Genomic DNA, 23020 nt, shown 5'->3' with positions numbered 1-23020 from the left:
CATATAACAAGTACTTTATTAAATCCAATGGAAATTTAAATTTTTGCCTCTTTGGACATAAATGATTGTATAAAAGTTTGCTTTCTTTTATTAACGTTCTGAAAAGTAACGTTCATTTTTGCGGAAAAGCTTCGCCAAGAGTAAAAAAAGTCTCCTAATAGTCGCCTATTCCCGAAAATATTTGCTTTCTTAGCCTTTTCAGGCAAAAAAAAGTCGCCATAGGCCGAAAATAGTTGCATTTTAGTAGCCTGTGGCAACCCTGCAATAGTATCAGATACATAACAATCTTAATTTAGGAGCGTTCGCCTTCTAATGAGGCGAACCGGGTTCGAATTCCAGCGATAGCTTGTCGATATGAATTCCGCATCCGGCTTGCACCGACCACAGCGCTGACGTAACGAAATTGAACGTCAGTAGTCGTAATAAATTGGGTCGGCCGTTCAACGATGGTTATAAAATAACATAAAGCAACAAATAAATCTCAATTTAGATCTAAATTAATGGAGAAAAAACATTAAACTTCTATCATTTACATTAATGAGCTAAAAGCTGTTTTTTTTTCTACTTTATAAAGCATATATTGAATTTTATAAATTCGCTTATATTGCAAGCTAAAAAATAGTTTAATGTCTTAAAATAAAACGGTGACGAATGAAAATTGCAAAATATTGTAATGTGTCTTAATCATCATTATTTTCAATAAATTTATAAAAACATAAATCCACAAATTGTAGTTATTTAACCAACAAATTCATGTATTTATCATTGTTGAAGAACAAATAGAATGAAAAACTGAACAAAACAGTTTTTGCTCATTTCCCCAAAATTTAACAGCAAATGTAATTATTATTAAAAAAAAAGAAGAAAAACCTCACTAACGATTATGATTAATACGACAGTTATTTCAACGCTATCAAACGACGAAGTAAATAAAAAAAATCGATAAAATTACTATTAGCTTCATGTTTATCAAGCGGGGGGGGGGGGGGACAGAAAATTTTACATTTCCAAACGCCTATTTCAGATTCCCAAATGTGACTTAATCAAGAACAATAGGCAGTTCTACAACTGAAGATTTAAAATGAAAATTAAAATTCCAATTGTAGGGTTGCTGCATTTGATTTTTCCTTCAATATAATTAAGATAGTTAAAAACTCGCCAATTAAGGGATTCGACTGGATGAAAGTTGGCGAATTCGATTCCTTATTATTAGGGCCCGGATTTTGATGACATTTGTATTTTTGGACACTTTTTCTCTTTTAGAGCATTTTTTTAGATTTATCGGGCATTTTTGTTTAAATTTTGGGGCGTATTTTGCATTTTTATGAATTTTTTAAAGGTTTTTGTTAATTTTTTCCAATTTTTACTATTTTTTTTTATCAATTTTCCTTATTACACTGGCTTCCAAACAATGAAGAAAATCTATAGAATATTAACAGGTGAAGCAAAATCTTTTCAAATTGAAGAAGAATTGTAAGTAAGTGAGACCGTCTTTTTCAAGTACGCACCTATAACATCAGTAGACGTTGAAAGAAGCTTCTGCAGGAATGAAAATTTACTTTCAGACAAAAGACGCTCGTTTACATTTCAAATTATCAAAAAACATTTAATAATCCAATGTAATTCTGATATTTAGTAATATTATGAGATGGAAGTTGTTATATCCATTAAAGTATCTATACAAAATAAAAATATTTTGGTGTCAATATATTTTCCTTTTTTTTGTTATTTTAGGATACAAAACATATTTTTCAAACTTTAATGAACGTAGAACAAGTATTGCATCACTTTATATTTTTTAAATGACTCATAATAATCTTAAAGACCAAAATATTTTTTTAATTCAATATTTTTACTTTATTTAAGGCATATTTTGTGCAATTTTTGGCTCTTTTTAAGGACATTTTTGGCACTTTTTAAGGGCATTTTTTGCACTTTTTAAGGGCATTAGTTGAGATTTTTTAGGTCATCAAAATCCGGGCTTTACTTATTATCCATATTTATTTAAACTTAAGTTCGCTAGCTTTCCTGATACACTTTAAAATTATTTTTAGATATGGAGTTAGCAAGTTTAGATATGAAGTTAGCATATGGAGTTTTTCCGTACGCAAACAGAAGAAACTGGAAGTAAATTCACAAAAAAAAGAAACTAAGTTTTGTTTTGAGTATTTGAACCTTTATTTGTTTGAATATACTAGATAATAAACAAAAATAAAATTCACTTTCGTATAATGAATATTTTTTTTGTTGTCAGAATTTCTTTACATTTCAGAATTTTCTTCACCTTCGAATAAAGAATTTTCTTACATTTCAGAATTTTCTTCACCTTCGAATAATGAATTTTCTTACATTTCAGAATTTCTTTACGCTGACACGCATTACAAAAAAGTTTATTATAAAATTCTTTGAAATAAATAATGTAGATGTTAGCAGAATGGTTTGAATTATGTTAGCGATGTTTTAAACTAAAAGTCAAGGTTTAAGCTTGAATCTGTTATTGTTATCAAGCTTCTAAGTAAGGTAGGTAGGTACTTTATTTACGCCGCACTAGAGCTGCACAATGGGCTATTGGCGACGGTCTGGGAAACATCCCTGAGGATGATCCGAAGATTCGCAATTTTGAGGGGATGACTCCCCTCAACTTATGCACTAGCATTAAGTTTAAAACATGCCGGTTCCAAACTCGTAAATTCAACTAACTATATGACATAAAATTAAAAAAGACCAGTATTGATAAATAAACGATGAAAACATAATAAAATTTCAGAGACTGAATATTTTTTTAAATTAAAAGCGTCGTTGAACAGCCGACCCAATTTTATGGGTTTACGACTACTAATGTTCAACTCCGAAGCCTTGTAATTTTGAACCTAATTCAGAAGACAAGGGAACTCTTGGATCGAGTATTGGGAGAAATTTCGCTTTGTGGTGGACTTTTTGATGGAGCTAACCCGCATTTGAATTACATGGAGAGGAAAACCACGAGAACCTCCCACGGTTAGCCTGACGGCAAGGGGACTCTAACCCATGATCCGTCTACCACTGAGGATATTTCACGTCAGCATTGTGGTCGGTGCAAGCCGGATGCGAATTCGTATCGACTGGGTTTCGAACCCGGTTCGCCTCATTGGAAGGCGAACGCTCTATCCCCTGAGCCATCACTGCTCAGAAACTAAATATTAACAAAATAATAGGATTGTTGGGCCGGGATAGCCTGGTTGGTAGGGCGTTGGGCCCAAGTCCGAGAGTTCGTGGGTTCGAACCCCGCTGGCCAAAGACTTCCCGTGTTGCTAATGGTGACTGATGCACGTTAAATCTGTCGAGTCGCAAAGTCCTCCATGTTCCCATAACAAATCACAACCTCTGGGGGTACTGAATTGGAGATTCTCCGATTCAGATCAAAATTACGATCTGTGGATGAATGAATGGGTCCGCCCTATGAACGGATGCGACGTATGGGTATGGTCTAATTATTGGCCCCAGATGGCGCCATGGATGAATAGGAAAATTCTGAATAACGTTACACTAAATTTTAAAAACTTTTAATTTCTTAACTTTATGCATAAAATTTTCCAAAAACTCAAAATATGTATTTTTTTTCCAAAAAAATTTTGCTTTCACAGTTATGAATACGAATAGACTGACTGAACTTTTTTCACATTAATTATTTAAAGCTTTTGATTAATCTTTTTCTTTTCAAACGTAATATTCATTACTCATTAACATATTTCAAATTTTTAAACTTGAAAATTATTAGTTGACATGCTTTGTAATATATCTCATCTCCTGTATTTTCTCACTTACCTTCAAAAAAAACACTTTCTTTAGATTTTGTATTTGAGTTCGTACATCAAATAATATCTAAATATTTTATTTTAACCATCGTTGAACAGCCGACCCAACGTTTTGGGTTTACGACTACTAATGTTCAACTCAATAACCTCTTAATTTTGAACCCAATCTAGAAGACAAGGAAAAATATGGATTAAGTATTGGGAGACGTTTCAGGGGTCTGTTTAGAAGAAATTTGAGTCCGTTAACGGACCCTTCACAAAACATCTTTTCTTAAAAACGGACCCTTCACAAAATGTCTGGACAGACCCCTGCGTTTGCCTTCGTGGAGGACTTTTTGATGGAACTCACCCGCATTTGCGCTACATGGAATGGAAAACTGTGAAAACCTCCTACAGTTAGTCTGGCGGCTAGGGGACTCATGGAACCCATGATTCGTCTAACACTGAGGATATTTTACTTTAGCACTGTGGTCAGTACAAGCCGGGTGAGCAATTCAAATCATAATATTGAGAGTATATTTGTAGAAGCAATTCCTTTTTAAAAATAGCGCAAAGGGTTTAAATGAGACTCAGGGGATGGAGAGAGTTCACCGTCCAATGAGGTGAACAGGGTTCGAATCCCAGCGAAGGCTGGTCGATACGAATTCCGCATCCGGCTTACACCGATCACAGTGCTGACGAGAAATATCCATACCTGCCAACTTTCACTCTTACTGACATTGAATTTTCCAAGTGGTAGTAGGTCCCGCAGTGGACTGATCGTTAAGACACGGTTCCCAGCAGATCACCGAAGTCAAGCATCACTGGCTGCGGTCAGTGTGTGGGTGGGTGATTACTTGGATCAGTCTGCGTAGGGACCGAGGGTGGGCGGTATGGGTCCTCGTCAAACTCTTCTACCGTGAAGTGCTCGACTTCGCGTGCAGGTCGTTGGGCTACCGAACCAGGGGTGCCATCCCCTCTGCAGAGGATCAAAATTGTGATGGCATGTCTTCGGATCATCCTCAGAGCTGTTTCCCAGACCGTCGCCAATAGCCCATTGTGCAGCTCTAGTGCGACGTAAATGAACTACAACAACAACAACCAAGTGGTAGTTGAACAATTACCGAAAAACAATCTTACTCAAAGATATATTTATATTTTGTCTAGGTTAAAATTCGCTGTCGTAAAGATTAGTATGCTTTTATATATTCGTTGTAATTATTTATATGTAGTGGTGGTCATTATTATTATAATTCATAAATTTTAATGGCATCACATGAGTTTCGGTACCACTTTAAATACAAAATTAAAATCTTCCGTGAAAACCAGAAGAGTTGGCAGCTATGAATATCCTTAAACGGTTCATGGGTAAGAGTCCCTGGTGGTCAGACTAACCGTGGGAGATTCTCGTGGTCTTCCTTTCCATGTAACGCAAATGCGGGTTGGTTCCATCAGGAAGCTTTTCCCGGAGGCAAATTTCTCTCAATACTTGATCCAGGAGTTCCCTTGTCTTCTGTGTTAGGTTCAAATTGACAAGGCTACGGAATTGTACATTTGCAGTCGTAAACCTAAAAAATACGGGTCGGCTGTCTAATGACGGTTGTAACATTAAAAAAATAAAAAGGGTTGAAATGAGTGAGCTGAACTAAACTCAAACAACATCACGAGCTAAGTGCGAAAATCACTATTATAAACTATGTCTAAAAATCTCCATGGTTGAAGAGCGCCTATACTTTTTATAAAGATAAATTCCCCTAGTAGCAAAAGACCGTCTTAGTTGAGATAATCTCTATCCATTTATTGCTTACAATTAATTCTACAAGAAATACCCTTTTTTAAATAGTTCAAAAAGTTTTTTTTTTTTTAAAGCGATGCGGGTTTCAACTGTTCTGACTCTTTTTTCCGAAATTAGTAAAAAATTGAAAAACACTTTAACTAACAGAAGTTTATTAAATAAATAATCCATATATGCTTAAGAGGACAGATAGAATAAAAACTTCATTTGTATCAAAAATTAAGATGGTGGGAAAATGTTTATGTTACGAGTATTTATATATATGTTACATAAAAAGCTTCAATTGATCTTTTTATGTTATTCTGTTCTGTAAATCCTTTTATTTTATTTTATTATTCTAATTGAAATACTTTCTCTCACTTTTAAAAGCCACATCCTGTTCTTAAATCTATTTTTGGCTCAAGTATGCATTTAATTAAGAGCAGGACATTTTTCCCTTTCCTCTCTGTAGGAAACGCTCGATCTATTTGATAAACCAATTACAATTACCAAGATTTCCCTCTTTCCCTAAATTGAGACATTTTACGGATTTTACTTTGAAAGATTTTCCCTGACACACTTTCATGACTGCTCTGTCGAATAATTAATAAATAAAATTTGTACACTCCTTCCCGGCCTAAGCCCTGTTTTAATCCTTCCACTCGGCAACGACGTTATATATACAGAGATGCCAACTGCTCCGGACAAGACAAAATAATTAAAAAAACGGTAAATAACTACAAAGTAAATTTTGCAAATATTTGACTATTTTTGCTTGCTTTTTAAAAGGTATAGCATGACATCAATGCTATAAAGTCGTGAATTATATAAGTCTACAAATTATTTAGAAATAGTGGCGAATAAAAATCTACTAAATTGAATTTTTTAAATCAAGAATCACAATTGATAAACTACCACTTTAAAGTATATATTTTTTGTCCGGAGCATCTCTGTATGTATGTTTCTGGCAAGTAGGCGCCCATTCTCAAGATTCACCGAACAACACATATAAAAAAAATTTCTTGCCTGCTGAGTCTTGAGAATGAGCGCCACTATTTCACCGCTCGAAGTATGTCGATTATTAACACCTTTATATTCTTTAAGCAAATGTAGTTTTTATATTATCAAGTATTACAGAAATGTGATTAATTTTTAATAGTTTTAAAAATACTTCAAGAGTTAATTGGAACAAAGTAGTGGTAGCGTTTTATATGAGTTATTATTCTGTTGTTGTTGTTGCTCATTTACGTCGCACTAGAGCTGCACAAAGGTCTATTGGCGACGGTCTGGGAAACATCCCCGAGGATGATCCGAATTGTATTTTGAACCTATATATATATATATATATATATATATATATATATATATATATATATATATATATATATATATATATATATATATATATATATATATATATATATATATATATATATATATATATATATATATATATAGGTCCAAAATGTAGAGAAAACAAGGGAAAAATTACAGAACAATGAAAGAAGGGGAAAAAATAGTAATAATAAAAATAACAAGAAACCGGAAGGAAAAAAAAAACAATCTGAAAAAAAAAGATAAATATTTTAAAAAATCCGGAAAATAAAAGATATAATCTTCTCATCAGCTCACACGATTATATCCACAAGAAAGAGTGCTTACTAATATTGTATCAATATAGTCAAAGCAAAATGTATCAATACAATAGTGTGAGGAGCACTCAAAAAATTTTACAAAAAAATAACAGCAAATAAAATAGAACACAATAAGTAAAAATACCACGTAAAAACAGAAAATGAAATCTAAAGAAAAAACAGAATAAAACATGAAATGAAATCAAAAAAGCAAATCCATTTCGGGCAAATCCGTGGCCTACATTATTTACTAAAAAATTTCTTTGCTAATTTATATAATTTTCCATGTGCAAATCTCTTTCGTGCAAATCCGTGGCTAAAATTATGTGCGAAACAGACAATTCATGTTTCTTTCTCTTTTCTATTTTATATTTTTCTCTTAAATAAATATTTATTTTCTATAATTATTGATTGTCAACTTCTTTAAATTATCCAGTATAATATTACCTTGCGCACATCCATTTCGGGCCCATCCTTGGTAACTAACAAATCAAACGCACTTCATCAGGTCCGTAACTACGCCGGGGCAGCCGGGGCCCTGACGGTCAAGGGGGCCCCATATGAAGAGACCACATCATGTTTTTTCAAAATACAATACTCTAACTATATATATGTAGTAAAGAAATTGTGTTAAGATAGAGTTGCTAAAAATTTTCTTTTTTGTAATTACGTACCTACTATAACATAAAGGAAAGGGTAAAAAACGGTAAAACACCTTTTCGCGAATTATTTCCCTTTCTCAAAAGAACAAACACGCTTTGCAGAGAGGGGGAAAGGCCACAGCTGCATGTAGTTGATTTTTAACACTTTCTGTATATTGCACTTCTGGTTTACTTAGTTGTTTCCTCTACTATCTAGCGTCAGACCAGGGCCGCCTCGAAAGAAGGAGGAGTTACCAGGGCGTGCCAACAAGGGGGAGGCAGAGGGCCCCTCTAAAATTTAAGTGATGGGGCAAACGATGCGTTTCGCCCCTCCTGAAATTTAGACACTCACAAAAATAAAGTGAAATCGGTAATAAATTTTTTTTTTCAGTTTTGAAGCTATTTTTGAAATAAGAAAACTTTATATTCCACTAACATTTATGTGCTTTGCCTCTTCTGATATTTAGTTATTCGCCAAGACGAAGTCCATTAAAATAAGTAATTTTAGAGACGAAAAAAAAAAAAGCTATTCTTTCTCAGCTTTGAAGTTATACATCAAGTAAGAAACTTTATTTTGTTATGGGCGATTAATGTGTTTTTTGACTTTTGGAAAAGTAAAGTGAAAGTGGAAAAAATATTTTATTTCCCATTTTCACTCTATTTTTTTCCGAAATAGTAATGAGGAGGCGAACATAATGTTTCGCCCCTTTTGAAATTTCAAAGTGCTAAAAAATAATAGAAATTGGTAACTAAAAAAAATTTCATCTTTGAATCTATTTTCCAAATAAAAAACTTTATTTTCTGCTGAAATAAAAGTGAGGAGCGGGGGGGGGGAATTTGCTTCTCATCTTCTGAAATTTAGACATTAATAAAATAAAATTAAGTAAAGTAGGAAATTTCAGAAGAAAAAAAATTGTTTCGTTTCATAACTTCGACGATATTTTTCAAATAGAAAACTTCATTTTCCTCTTAAAAGTATTCCAAAAAAAATTTCCTAATCCTACTCATATCAGATTTGCATCACTATCGATTGTAGCGACACCTGTGCTAATGATCTAGGGCAGTGTTTCCCAAAGTGTGGTACGCGTACCCCCAGGAAACAGTTTAGCGGGGCTACGCGTTCTTATGCGAAATATCTTGCAACAAAGGAAAATTTGAAATTTTTTTATTTAAAAACAAAGCTAGCCATGGAAATTTACGCTTGCGTATTTTTTTATTGGCTATTTTTTGCAGTAACAGTTAAGAATTAGTGGTGTCAACAGCCAGTTGTGATTTTTAACTTTAGTGCAATTTATCTTATAGTAAAAAATACATTCATTTTTTATTAGTGGTACACAGCAGCGTTACGAAAGGTTTAGAAAGGGTACACAAAAGTCATAAGTTTGGGAAACACTGATCTAGGGTGACACGGACAAGATAACAAACTTCTTAAAGATTTTTAATAAATATTTTTCAGCAGATGTATATATTTTAAGAAATTTTGACAACTGTGCAATAACTTAAAATTACCAGCAAAGTTCTCGGGTGATTCAAAAAAATATTAAACACCATTTAAGTGTTCGCCAAATAATGTGGTTTTTAATATTAATCAGAAAGCAAGGGAGAGCAATTCATGTAACTAAAAAACACAATAGTGTACTTTAAAAGTATTCCTGGAAGAATTTCCCAACCCTACTCCCATCATATTTGCATTAATCACTATCGATTGTAGCGACACCTGTGCTAATGATCTAGGGCGACACGGACAAGAATTTTTTTTTAAAAGATGTTTAATAGATTTTTTTTAGCATATGTGTATATTTTTAGAAATTTTGACACCTGTGCAATAACTTAAAATTACCAGCAAAGTTCTCGGGTGATTCAAAAAAATATTAAACAGCATTTAAGTGTCCGCCAAATGATCCCCTCAAATGCAGTTTTTAATATTAATTAGGAAGCAAAGGAGAGCAATGCATATAACTGAAAAACACAATAGTGTACTTTAAAAGTATTCCAGAAAGAATTTCCCAACCCTACTCCCATCATATTTGCATCACTATCGATTGTAGCGACACCTGTGCTATTGATCTAGGGTGACACGGACAAGATAACAAATTTCTTAAAGATTTTTAATAAATATTTTTTAGCTTATGTATATATTTATAGAAATTTTGACACTTGTGCATTAACTGAAAATTAATAACAAAATTCTCGAGAAATTCAAAAAAATATAAAAAATTATTAAAGTGTCCACCAAACGAACCCCTCAAATGCAATATTTATTATTAATTAAAAAGCAAGGGAGAACAATGCATATAACTGAAATAGACAACAGTGTAATTTAAAAGTATTCCAAAGAAAAATTTCCTAACCCTACTCATATCGTAAAGTGAAAAAAATTGAGAATTTTGGAAAAAGAAACTACTTTTTTTCCAATTTAATAGCTATTTTCCAAATTGAAGTAGAAATTCCCCCCCCCACAAGAAAAATGTTTCGATTTTGTTTCAATTTTCTTCTACATATTATGACTTTTAAATTATTAAAAAAATTTAGAACTAAAACTCGAAAAGAGAAGAGGAGCACATCATAAAAAAACATAACAAGTGTTTAGAAAACTGAAATAAGTACCACTGTTTTGCATCCTGAAAAATGCATCCTACACTGAGACTAATAGATATATTTTAAAGAATCTTTTGACTGTGGGTGGTATGAAGGTGTTAAAACCTTCTTACCACCCACAGAGTTGACCCACAGTTATCTGACACTTCAAAAAATAGCCATCTCCTTTTACACCATGGGAAAATGACCGTTTGCTTCTTTAAATAGCCTTAATCATTTTTATGACCCTGGTCTCTTTTGTGCTTTTATGAAATGTCATGTATTTACAGTACCATCTATATGTCCCTTAAGTTGTCTTAAACTAGCAGTTATCTAGATGTTCTAGGAAAATAAATGTAAGCTTTTAAGGCATCTAAGGGGATGATTCTTGTTGACATTTACTTAGGTCATTTTGTCAAGATATTTTTTCTGAGACAAACGTAAAACGTTCCAGTTAAATTCCAGTTTTTAGCTCACTTAATTGCGTAATTTAAATTAGCCATTTTTAATTCAGATATAAATTTTCTGTTAACTTTTATTTTATTAAATTTTTGAAATTAAAATTTAACTTTAATTAAGAGTTATTGAAATTACTTGCAACTAACTTTTTCTCAAACATAAATCGTGATATCAATAATTCCCATTCCGAATAAAATTTTTCTTTGGAGAACAAGAAAACCAAATGTAAATTTATTTGTAAGTAAATGTTTGCATTAACTCATTTAATGCATTTAAATTTTATATTTATATACTGTTCGAATTCTTTTATAAGAATGGTAGCATAAAAATTGCTTTTTTTTTATCTTCGTACATAAAATTTAATTTGTATAGTAAATACTTTAATTGATAATTTTACTGTTTGTTGTGTGCATGGATTTTGTTCTTATTTTATATTTTTCAAATTATTAAGACCTTTAAATTTTTTAAATTGGAACTTTTTAGGGTTTCTAACAACTTTGTTTTCATTAAAAAGTGAAAAGCAATCTTTATTTTACATTAAAAAAAAATCATATTTAATTTAATAAAAAAGCTATGAACATCAGCTTCGAAATCCGTAGCAATTAAAATCAGGGTTCGTTGCCTTAAATCAGCCTGATTTAAATCAACTGTTTTTTTTAAAAAAAGCCATTGAATTAAATCAACTGTTTTTTTTATACATACATATTGATTTAAAAAGTTAAAAAACAGTGTTTTAAATTATTGATGCTTTTATTATTTTCTTTTCTTAGTTTAAAAATTTATTTTAAATGAATTGCTGCATTAATTAATTTTAGTTAACGAAATTACTTTCTTGTTGTGTGTTAAATTCCAACACATTTGAAATTACATTTTTAAAAATCTTTTGATTCTTGAGATTGAAAGTACAGATTAAAGTACACATTTAATGCTGTCTTATTATAGACTTACATAGCTGTAGAAAGTAATTAATAGGCATGAATTTCGAAAAGAAAATGCAAATAATCTTAATTAAAATTCTACCTTTTGATTGAAACAGCATGGAATTGAAATCTACATTATATTTCATTGGTGGAAAATGTATATTTCTAAAGCTTGAGGTTATATTAAAAAGAAATTACCCTAATATGCCAAAAATAGAAAAAAAATGGCTAATGAATTCAGATATTTTTTCCTGATATTGTGTCATTCTTCCCTTTCAAAGTCTATTTGAGGCAGTAGAGTAGTAGAGTTATTAACTGGTAACTGGTATTTTTTCTCATAATATGTTTACAGTATCTTTGACATTATCAGATTTTCCATTAAGAAATTTTGTGAAAAAAAATTCCAATGAGTGCATAGATTTTTTTAAATTTTTTTTTTTTTACCTGATCTTTTGTTAAAATGTGTTAGCAGATTTAATCAATATTAATGTATTCTTAAAGAAATATTTAACAGTGCAGTGCCGATAGTGTGAAATGCAGAATAAACAATAATAAGTAAAAAGAGAAACATTTTTCTTCTCCCCAACCCCTATAGTGGCAGAGGGGACAGGAGGGTGTTGCATGCTCCCAAATGTTGATTTTTTTCCTTTATACACAGGAACCACACCAAACCATGGGAAACTGGTTTACATTATGATTACGGAAGCCAACCTTCCTCCTCTCTGTATTGTTTGTCTAAAGTAAGAACTCCCCTAGCCAATTATCTGGACCCGTGGCTGTGACTATGGTAACGATGTATAATTATTTCAAGTAGGGGTTCATTATTTTAGTCTATTTTTGGCTAGGGTCTACGCGAGAAAGGGAATATTTTTCTTCGCCCTATTGTGTTAGTTCCAGAGAGAAGCAGAGCTACCCTTCCCTGAAATGAGCTATTCTTATTTCGATTACAGCAGACGACTGTGTGGCGAGGGGAGTTCTTACTGTAGACAAACTATATATTCTTTCACGGTGGTGCACTGTATCGGCCCTCCTTAAACTGTTCTACCGTAACACAAAGTGGTGGGGCTACCAAAGTGGGGGGGGGGAGGATCAAAATGTTTTCGCATTATCCTCAGGAATCTTTCCCTGATCGTCATATGTAGTCTGTACAGCAATGTAAATAAAGTACAAAAAACAATTGAAATAAATCTGAATAAAATTGCTTGAAGAAAACTTTCTTCAAAATAACCTTTGGTGTAAAGAGGGTAGGAGAAGCAGATCAATCCGACTTAAAAATCAAAAGTTATTTTTAACTTCTCGTTTCTTATCCATAACCTAAATAAATAATTGCTGTAGGAAGTAAATAATTGTCAAATATTTATTACTAGCTGGATAGTCCTCGGACAGAGTGGGATGAAAAATTAAATAAGCAATAAATCAGTGTTGAACAACATTATGAAATCCTATACAAAACTGAAAGACATAAACTAATAAAACTAGAATAATTTCAATTTCTTTTATTTATTTTTTGCCTTCTCAGGTGGCTTTACGCTATTAGATTAAATTATCTGCCAAGAAATAATTCAATAAATGATTACTTAACATGTTGAGAGCTCCGTCAGCCATCGGTGGCTGACACTGGACTTTCCATTTAGGCCGCATCAACCACCGGTGGTTGACATTAAAATTACATTTAGGCTGCCACCGCTTGCTGACCTTTCACATAGGCCCGCGAAAAACAGCTGGCTGACAGCGTAGAACATGATATAGAACAGGGGCTTCCAACTTACATGAGGCCGGGGGCCACTATTAAAAACACAAATCAAATGGCGGGCTGCAACTTTATCAAAATTTTATGTAGGACTCTTACATGTTTGTAGGAACATTAAATATTACTGTCAGATTTTTACCAAGTTGTACAAAACAAAAGTATTGAATTACAAATTAAAATTTTCAAAAATATTTAATTGCATATTAAAAAATTCGGGCTACAATAACTTTAATGTGCACCCATGTATTAAACAATTAATGTGCAACAGATATCTAATTGTTAAGATATAAAACTTTAAAAAGTTTGGTATTAAAACTTACATAGTAGCACACAAAATGTTCAATGAGAAAAATGAGGTTTGTCTGCTGCAACTACCAGAGAATAGATAATTAAATTTTAAATTTACAAATATTTGTGTAAATATTTTCATCCAAAATGAGTGGTTATCAAAAAGTTAAATCGGAGAATTTCTTCGAGAAAATTTCTGATACACACATGCTAAATTATATTCACAAGATACAAAAAAATGAAATAAAAAAGAGCAACATCCACGATTATTTTTAAATTTGAACAAATATTTTCTTGGATGCAAAACCTGAGGAAAAAAAATTTTTGCACCGTTGGTGTGCTAAATTTCACAGATGCGAAGAAATTAGGTTTTTATTAACAAGAAAAGTATTTTAAACTCATATAGATTTTTTACGAAAATTGTCCGGAAAAAAAAAATGACAACTGATATATTTCAGTTCGCGGGCCGCAAAAAAAGACTTCGCGGGACGGATGCTGCCCCCGGGCCACCAGTTGGAAACCACTGATATAGAACTATAAAATTTACACTCCTTTATGGAATTACAGAAAATTTATTCAAAATTTACTTGTGATTCTTGGTTTAATAAATTCAATTGAGTAGATCCACCACTACATAATTCGTAGGCTTACCACTTTTGTCAGATGATAAACCTTCTAAGCAAAATCAGTTTAATAATTACAAATTTAGTTTATTTACAGTGTCCTAATGGGCAAGCCATGTAAAATTAGCTTGTTAATGTTTTTTTTTTCCAATGGCAGGCACTGAATTTGAATCTTTGCCTATACTATGCCAGAATTGTTGCTCATTTCGCGTTACCCAGTGGGCACCTGTGAGCCAAAGTCACGGAGGCGAGCAACATTGCCCACGCCACACTGCCACAAACCCGTTTATAGGATGGGCCACATTCACACATCATTCACACACACAACAGAGGACAGCACAAAGAGAGAGAGAAACATCCATGTCCAGAGCGGGATTCGAACCCACAGCCTGAGGCTTCGCAGTCAGGCACGCTAACCGCTCGGCCACCTGGCCGGCAGCTTATTAATGTAGTAGTTTCTTTTCATCTCGCTATAGCTCTTTCATAACCGTCGTGGAACCAACTCTGTAGCTTTGTCATCAATCCAGAAGACAAGGGAACTCCAGGATCAAGTATTGGGACTAATTTTGCCTTCGTGGAAAACTTTTTGGTGGAACTAACCAGCATTAGCGTTACATGGAGAGGAAATCCTCCCACTTCAAGGGGACCCATGATCCAGTGAGGATATTTTTACCGGGTGTGGATACGAACCCATGTTACTTCATTGGGAGCACTCTATTTCCTGTGTCACTACGGTTCCCACAGTGACAATATGTAAAATATTCCTGAGAATGATCCCAAGAGAGGGTGCCCGGTAACGTGACCGTGAAGTGGAGTACTTTAAGGTCGAACAGTTAAACGAGAACCGCGTAACCTTCGCAGACGTTTTCCCGCTGCTTGTGAAACTATGTCTTACTATCAGTCTACTGTGGTACAGGCTAATTTATGTACAAAGTGTTCCGTAATAATCACACTTAAATGTTGTCCAGAAATAAAGTAAGTACTATTTAAAAATTGTTCATTTAGCCCAGTGTTTCCCAAAGTGTGATACCTCCAGGGGAACAGTTTAGCGGGGTACGCGTTATTATGCGAAATATCTTGCAACAAATGAAAATTTCAAAGAAAAATTTTTTTAAAAATAAAGCTAACCATGAAAATTCACTATTGCGTATTTTTCTATTGGCTATATTTTGCAGAGTAAGTGGTGCCAAATATCAGTTGCGAACTTTTGCGCAAATTTTTTAGAGTAAAAGATGCATAAATTTTTTTATTAGTGGTACACAGCGTTACGAAAAATTTAGAAAGGGTACACAAAAGTTTGGGAAACACTGATGTGTGTGTCCAAATAAAAAGGCAGCTCTCTGAAGTCACAAAGACTCCTAAAATGCGCCTATTCCTACATTTCCTTCATAAAAACAGTCTATATGAAGAAGAAAAAAATCTTTTTTCCTCGATGCAATTCATTAAAAAATAAAAACACGTCACTTTCGGATTTGTTTTGCTTTGACAACCTTGAAATAAGTGATTTTTATGATAAGAGATACCAAAATCACATTCAAAATGATATGAGAACTTAAATTTTTTTTTTAACTTGAACTCAAAATCGAAGAAATTATACAATATTTATCAAAATAAGATCTAAGCAAAACAAAAAAAAAAAAAAAAAAAAAAAAAAAAATGGCCTGGATTTGACCGAAATCTGTTTTTAGAAAACTTTCTAAAGAAAGATGGTTGCGGACTAGTTCCAGGGATTAATTATCAAACTTAATAGCCACAAAATTAATTTCCAGAATTTGGAGAAATCGCTACCGTGAGAAATTAAAATCCTGAGTGGTAGATGACTGAGCATGGGTAAGAATCTCTTTGTCGCCAGACTAACCGTTTCGTGGTTTTTCTCTCCATGTAACGCAAACGCGGATTAGTTCCATCAAAAAGTCCTCCGCGCAGGCAAATTTCTCAGTCCAGGAGTTCCCTTGTCTTCTGGATTGGGTTCAAAAATCAAAGCCTACGGAGTTGAACATTGGTAGTAATAAACTCAAAATTTAGTCAGCTGTTCAATGACAGTTGTAAGATAAAATCATTTCACTTTATTTATGTTATAACCATCGTTGAACAGCAGACCCAAATTTTTGTGTTTACGACTGCAAATGTCCAACTCTGTCGCCTCATAATTTTGAGCCCAATCCAGAAGACAAGGGAACTCCGGGATCAAGTATAGTGAGAAATTTGCCTTCGTGGAGGACTTTTTGATGGAACTAACCCTTATTTGCGTTACATGGGGAGGAAGACCACGAGAACCTCTACACTTAGCCTGACGGCAAGGGGACTCTAACCCTATAGTTCTAAATGTTCTGTATAATTAACAATATTTGTTACTGAAAAAACTATTAAAAAATAAGAAAAATTTGGGAGTCCTTTACAAGCTCGAGTTGGGGTTCTGGGAACGAATACATCAGTAATCAGTAAAATCAGTACATCAGTAATCCTGTAAATCAATTCCTGTTAACAAATAATAATAAAATAAGTTTTTTTAAAAACCACTTTATTTAGGTAGACTAAAAAGGTGAAAGTTTTAAATTTGTATAACACTTTAAATGAAAAACGGTGAGTGTATCACATTAAAAACAAAAAAAAAAAAAAAGAAAAGCGACGATGAGTTGCTTAAGGTCAGTGGTCGGCAAAGTGCTGCTCCGGAGCCGCATGTGGCTCTTTGGCTCCTTAAGTGCGGCTCTGGCACAAATGTCCACGGAAGGCGCAATAATATTTTCATTTTTAAAAAAAACTTGTTAAGAAAAAAAATTACATCTTATTTTGATAAATTAAAATTCTTCTATAAATCGAGAACATGTATAATTTTTTGTTTAAATTAAAAGATAGATAGGTAATTAAAATTTTATATTGTAGTAAAAATTGGTAACGAACATCGAGTTAAAGTTTATTAGTTTTCGTAAACGTAAACACAAACCATGTACGAGCTACAGACTGAAATTGTTCGTATGTTTTCGGGGTACTCCGGTGTGATACAAAGGTACCACAAGCATGCGCGCATACTTTTTCTAAAGGAGTGGGGGTACAAATTGGCATCACAACACAAGTGGTCTGCTTTGAATGACCTGGAGAAGGAAGACTTGATCATATTCAACGCTTGGAATAGTATTCTTGACTCTTACGATCAGCTGAAAAAGCTTGCGTTTGCTGTTCTTTACCTTTTCGATTCTACTACATATATATGAGAAACAATCTTTTTCAAGCATGAACATTATCAAGAGTAAACTGAGAAGTCCTCTTATTGATGAGAACTTGGAATCATGCCTAAAATTAAAAACAACAGCATACAAACCTGACTTACTCAAACTTTCCAAGGAGATGCAAGCACATTGTTCGCATTAATAAATATTTATTAAGTATGAAATTTAGTTTTATTTAGTGTACTACTTATTTAGTGTAATAAAAGTTTACTAAATAAGCAGATTTGGCTCCCAATTTGTTTTAAAAATTATTGTAATGTTCATATTTGGCTCTTTGGCTAAAAAGTTTGCCGACCACTGCTTAAGGTGATAGAAGTTTATGGCAAAAAAGAATTTATACAACATGGCGGCGAAAATTATTTTAAATCGAATTCTAAAGCATTATTTGTGGTACAGCTGAAACACATTTTGAGAAGTTTTACTTCAGAAATTCCGTGGGAATTGGATGGTTAGATATTATCTTGACAAAGAAAAAAAAATTATTTGCTAATCAGTTTTCTTTCACTTTTATTTTGTGAAACCACATTTTCATCCTCGGCGACTATTTTTATTTAAGCATCAAGCTTTGTTCCATTTCAAAACGGGGTCTACTTTTTTTTATAAAAGGGTAATACAATGTGCCTCATTTGTTAGCAGATGTTTTACTTACGTATCAAATTTTAATGCTGTAGTCAGGAGTCTATAGAAAGATGTTAAAAAAAATCGTTTTCATTCTGAAACAAAATTTTTCTTTTAATTTTTTTTCTTCTATGAAACAGTTTTAAAACGATTTTACAACTCTAAGGAACAAATACTTTTCTTTGACATTACATTTATATTTAAATCACAGTTCTTTAAATTTCTTGCTTAAAAAGAGAATCAATTAAAAGTAATCAAAAAAATAACACAAATAGCACCACATACACTTTTAGAACTTCGAAATCAGAGGGAAAGGTAAAAAATCTTCGATTGTGGAATGAATACTTGGAAAACGCTGATTTCTCGAAGTTATTTTGAAAGAAATATACTTTCTTTGAAAATGTTTGTTTTTAATGATTAACTTGTATCATATGAAATTGATTGTTAATCTGAAAATTAAGGTGGGATCTGAAATCTAAACCAGAAACGACACTTTTAAGAGCAATGGATCTTCTGGGGCCATCTCTTCACAAACACGCTGTTGACTCTTTAAATTACAAATTAATGATTGATTTATACATATTTTAAGTATTAATTCTTAGTCGAAATTAAAAGTAACAAAAACATTTTTCTATCTAACATCTATGATAAAGTACAGCAACAAAAAAGTATCACTCGGAGTAAGTTTTGTTCGAATGATCGATTTTTAAAAACCGAACCTAATGGTGTAAAGGAGTAAACTCAAATATGCTAATTAATTAGTGTTAATTATTAAATTACGAAATCAGACAAAAAAAACAAACTTTCCTTAAATAAATGAAACTTCTTTTTGACCAAAGTGGCCGAAATTGTCGAAAATAGGGTCCCAAAAATTTAATCTTACGTTTGGGTCCCTTAAAAATTATTTTACTTTTTGTGCATTTTGTTATTTCGTGGACTTTTCAAGCAAACCAAAACATTTTGTACACAATTGTAAAATTTGTTTTTCCAAGGAAAAATAATTTCTTTAATATTATTTTTTTATGATTATTTCGTTTAGTAACTGTCAAAAATATTTTAAATTTTAGGGTGTGTAAATTTTTGCATCCTTTTAACCCTCTGATTCCGATCGAGTCCTAGAATTTGTGTCCCTTCATTACGGGAGTTTTCTGAAAGCAGTTTCTATGATTGAACTCGTCCAAAACTATCTTCCTGTGAGGGGTTGAGGAGGGGTCATCGTTTTCTCGCAGTTGAGTATTCAAAATCACTCATGCGGCAAAGGAGGAGAATTGTTGACAAATTAGAACATTTACGTGAAATATAAGTTTTCCGAAAATTAAAGTTTAGCACCTTATTGGCGATTTTCAAGTAGAGGAGTAATAAATTATACTTTAATTTTTTTCTTTCTTTTATTTATTTCGTTCTTTTTTCCTTTTTTTCTATTCTTTCGAAATTTTAAATAAGAGAGGAAGACTCTTTTGATAAGTGCCGAATATTCAAATTATCTCATCCGTTTAATTTTTGTATAAGTACAGCGATTTATTAATTTTATTTAATGTAACATGGTTTATGAAATCTAATATGATTGTGTTATCTTTAAATTTATTTCTTAAATAATGAAATTAATACTAAATGGTTCCGAGTTATATTTTAGTAAATTTAAGAGTATTAGCTTTTAAAATAAATCAATAATATGAAACGGCTTCTGAAACATATCTTTCATTTTATTAAGTGTCCTGACGGAAAAAAAAAATTAAGATGCATGCAATATAATTGTTCACGACTTGCTTCTTAATTCAATTCAACAGTGTTCAAATTGACAGGATTTGCAATCATAATTACTTTGTAATAACGTTACTGAAGAATACAGTTGAATAAAAATATAAAAATTATAATAGTAATTATTATTCTTGTATGGTCATAAATCAATCATTCATATTTAGCGGGATTGATATAATTAAAAGTATTTCTTTAGAATAAATTATTTTTTTAGATTGTCATAATTATAAGGAGTAAAATCTACTTACTGAAGTTAAAAAAGTTTTTTTTATAATTTCGACAGTAATTTATACTGAAATATAAAACATTTTAAGCATATTTATTTTGTGCGTTTTTTATTTTATTTTTCTCTGCATCTATATTTATATGGATCTATATTTATATACACCTATAACTATCAATTTATGAGTTTGTGTTTCGTATTAATTAGGACTGTTAGTGCATTTTAAAATTTGGACAGAAGATGAAAGAAACTGATCTACCACTCATCTTAAAAATTCTCTAAAAAATTTGATTACATCGTTCAAGAGTTTGAAAAATAGAATTTACTCATTGGTTTTACAGATACCTTTGCTATAAATTAAACAATAATTCAACAATTTTAAATATATGTATTTTTATAATATATATATTTTAAAGATAAAACATCAGTAATGTTTGCTAGCTTATAGCTCTATTTAATTATAAAAAGAGTTTATTGCACGATATTTTCAAGTGTTATCTTTTAATGTCAGATAAACCCAATGATGAACAAAACTATGGTTGACTGCGTCTCGAAATTAGTAAGTATTCCGAAATCGCATGTTTATTTTGTTCAAAGTTATACTTTTAAAATATTTTTCTATAATACAAAATAATTTAAAATCAATATAAGTGGAACAAAAAAAAAAGATTATGTTCTGAAAGTCACAATAAATGAAGAGAACTACGTAGTATGTTTAGGAGAAACGTAAAAAATCGTCTTAATATTATTGATACCAGTTATAATTAGTCAACTTTATTAATAGATACTTATTAAAATAAAAAAGAATAAACTATGTATTAAAAAGTACAATGGATGGAGAAAAGGTTCTTCTATTTTGGGGAACCGTATGACGCTTAAATAATTTTGGTGATTTAATTTTAGTATGAACCAATTACGATTAATTTTATTTAGTAATATGCCCAACTAACATTATGCAATTGATACACCGCTAATCTAGATATAGTTGAAATAGTTTTTTGGTCTCTTGAAAGGAATAAGTAAGTATGCTTTGTTGATTGTGTTAAATTTTATTTTAACTATCATTATAAGTTGGCATCGAACAACAGAATATATATATATATATATATATATATATATATATATATATATATATATATATATATATATATATATATATATATATATATATATATATATATATATATATATATATATATATATATATATATATATATATATATATATATATATATATATATATATATATATATATATATTGGGTTTTTAAGAAACTTATAATATTGTTTCAGGAAATTCTAGTATTTTCTTTTAGGACATTTAATTTTTCCTAATTTTTTGTTAAAATGTATTTTTTATCATAAAAAAATTGAAAATAATGTGACTATAATATTTTTTGTAAACATTGCTCATTGACCTCACCCCTTTTGTTAGAAAAATGAGATCTCAAACTTCCTTCTTCTTCCTTTCGTAATACTTAATACTTTCGTAATTACTTCGCTTACGTAATACTTAAACAGAATATTTAGCCTTAGTCGTTACATTTAAAGCTAAGTTACATTAGCGGTTGATTTATAATCTAAGATTCAATTTTGATTAACAAAAAAAGCTGTCTTTAGTTACTAGGTTGATTTTCCAATAAATCTTTAAGTATGTAGAAAAGAAGGAAATGTGCAACGTGTTTTTCTACAATAGAGTGTGACAAAAGGTGTCATGTTATAGTGCTGCCTTTTCAGGAACACGGCTGGAATTCACCGTTTAGCTTGGGTAAAAGAGAACCGCTAAATATTCCCTGCTTCTGTTCTCAGAAAAGTTGAATGGGCTCTTCATTCCATCTGTCTCTCTCTCTCCTGTCATATAGTCTAAGAGCAACTCAGTTTTAGAATTATCAGTTTCTTACCGAAACAGAGATAATATGATAGATAAAAAAATTAAAATAATCTAAATATAAATAAAAAAAAATAGAAAGATGATTGGGAGAATAAAAGAAGAATCGGAAATTTAGCAATTTTTCTCGAATAGGAAAGATGGAAACGAATTTTAAAAAATCGTTTCGGTGCTAAATATCTTCAATAAATTTTGACGCTTTATTGAGAATTGTTACAATACAAAATAAGTTTATTAAATCTAATATTCAATTCCCTATATTATAATGCCATCAGGAGAAAAAGAAGTGCCATTAGGAAAACATTTGTTTGGAGTGGAGGGTCTGACCACAAGGGGGGCACAGGCTACTCTATATAAAACATAAAAAGACATGTTCATTTTATTTTATTTTATTTATTATTCACACTTATATATTTTTTGAAAAGGAAAGCTAACATCTTTCCAGAAATATAAAATGTTTTGAACATTTGGTGGAAATTTGACAATTGAAACATGTATAAGGCGTAACTTCTCTTTATATATATGATCATAGAAAATAAAAATAGTTTAAAAATAATTAGACTTTAAATTTAAAAAAAAAACTGAAAACAAATTTTGAAAGTAAAATAACCTAAAAGTCCAAGTCACAGGGAAACATTTTTTCCAAGATTTGCGATGTTAATATTAAAAATAAAATATTATGTTCATAAATTTGGCATTATGTTTATAAATATTATGTTTAAAATGGGGCATCGAGGCAGATAAAGTTTTAAAAAATGTACGTATTTTAGAATCAAATACATAGTTAATGAAGCTCACGAGTTGTGTTTTGTCAGTGATGGCATGATCGCGGCAATATGGTCACTCTTGCGCACAAACCACCTTTACT

This window comes from Parasteatoda tepidariorum, chromosome 2 (genome assembly GCF_982258835.1).
Source record: "Parasteatoda tepidariorum strain Cologne lab strain chromosome 2, Ptep-v5.0, whole genome shotgun sequence".
Taxonomy (NCBI): Eukaryota; Metazoa; Arthropoda; class Arachnida; order Araneae; family Theridiidae; genus Parasteatoda; species Parasteatoda tepidariorum.
Note: the sequence above shows the minus strand (reverse complement) of the source record.